We start from the raw sequence: 2,184 nt of genomic DNA, 5'->3' as shown, positions 1-2,184 counted from the left end.
CTTTTTGTCAGGCTTTGGTCAGGATTAAGCCTGTGTTTAAAACCTTTGCTCCACCATGGAGTTTAAACTTAGTTCTTAACGTTTTACAGGGTGTTCCGTTTGAACCCCTTCATTCCATTGATATCAAATTGTTATCTTGGAAAGTTCTGTTTTTAATGGCTATTTCCTCGGCTCGGAGAGTCTCTGAGTTATCTGCCTTACATTGTGATTCTCCTTATCTGATTTTTCATTCAGACAAGGTAGTTCTGCGTACTAAACCTGGGTTCTTACCAAAGGTGGTCACTAACAGGAATATCAATCAAGAGATTGTTGTTCCATCCTTGTGTCCTAATCCTTCTTCAAAGAAGGAACGTCTTCTACACAATCTAGATGTAGTCCGTGCCCTGAAATTTTATTTATAGGCAACTAAAGATTTTCGACAAATGTCTTCCCTGTTTGTCGTTTATTCTGGTCAGAGGAGAGGTCAAAAAGCTTCTGCTACCTCTCTCTCTTTTTGGCTTCGTAGCATAATACGTTTAGCTTATGAGACTGCTGGACAGCAGCCTCCTGAAAGAATTACAGCTCATTCTACTAGAGCTGTGGCTTCCACTTGGGCCTTTAAGAATGAGGCCTCTGTTGAACAGATTTGCAAGGCTGCAACTTGGTCTTCTCTTCATACTTTTTCCAAATTTTCCAAATTTGACACTTTTGCTTCTTCGGAGGCTGTTTTTGGGAGAAAGGTTCTTCAGGCAGTGGTTCCTTCCGTATAAGATCCTGCCTGTCCCTCCCGTCATCCGTGTACTTTAGCTTTGGTATTGGTATCCCAGAAGTAATGATGACCCGTGGACTGACCACACTTAACAGGAGAAAACATAATTTATGCTTACCTGATAAATTCCTTTCTCCTGTAGTGTGGTCAGTCCACGGCCCGCCCTGTTTTTTATGGCAGGTCTAAATTTTTAAATTATACTCCAGTCACCACTGCACCCTTTAGCTTCTCCTTTCTCGTTGGTTCTCGGTCGAATGACTGGGTGTGACGTAGAGGGGAGGAGCTATATAGCAGCTCTGCTGGGTGATCCTCTTGCACTTCCTGTTGGGGAGGAGTTAATATCCCAGAAGTAATGATGACCCGTGGACTGACCACACTACAGGAGAAAGGAATTTATCAGGTAAGCATAAATTATGTTTTTGCGCAGTTAAAATTACAAAATGAATCATCCAGATTCCCTCAGCAGTCCCATGAATACTACAGGACATTTCTAAAGGGCTAAAAAGACTTCCAAAATGGTTTATAGGGAAGGTAATCCACAGCTCTGCTGTGGCAGTTTGTTGTGTCTGTTTTTAAAAACGTCTATGTCGTTTTTTTTATCTGTTTTTTGCATTAAGGGGTTAATTATCCATTTGCAAGTGGGTGCAATGCTCTGTTACTTTATTACATGTACTGTAAAAATTTCGTTTGTTTTACTGCCTTTTTTCACTGTTTTTCAAATTTTGACAAAATTTGTTTCTCTTAAAGGCACAGTAACGTTTTATATATTTGCTTGTTAACTTGATTTAAAGTGTTTTCCAAGCTTACTAGTCTCATTATTAGTCTGTTCTAACATGTCTGACATAGAGGAAGCTCTGTGTTCATTATGTTTTAAAGCCATGGTGGAACCCCATCTTAGAATGTGTACCAGATGTACTGATTTCATGTTAAACAATAAAGATCATTTGTTGTCTTTAAAAACATTATCACCAGAGGATTCTGTCGTGGGGGTAGTTATGCCGACTAACTCTCCCCACGTGTCAGACCTTTTGACTCCCGCTTTAGGGACTCGCGCTCAAATGGCGCCAAGTACATCAAGGGCACCCATAGCGTTTATTTTACCAGTGGATTCTGTTGAGGGTAAGTTATGCCGACTAACTCTCCCCACGTGTCAGACCCTTCGACTCCCGCTTCAGGGACTCACGCTCAAATGGCGCCAAGTACATCAAGGGCGTCCATAGCGTTTATTTTACAAGACATGGCAAAGGTGGTGAATAATACTCTGGCAGTAGTATTAGTCAGACTACCTGAAATTAAAGGAAAGCAGATAGCTCTGGGGGTAGATACAGAGCATACAGACGCTTTAAGAACCATGTATGATACTACCTCACAATATGCTTAGTCTGTGGGTGATTTTTTTTTTTTGACTCAGGGAAGATGATTTAACCTGATTCTGA

The sequence above is a fragment of the Bombina bombina genome, chromosome 2, assembly GCF_027579735.1.
Source record: "Bombina bombina isolate aBomBom1 chromosome 2, aBomBom1.pri, whole genome shotgun sequence".
NCBI classification, from domain to species: Eukaryota; Metazoa; Chordata; class Amphibia; order Anura; family Bombinatoridae; genus Bombina; species Bombina bombina.
The sequence above is the reverse complement of the archived record's forward strand: the minus strand, read 5'-3'. Positions refer to the sequence as shown.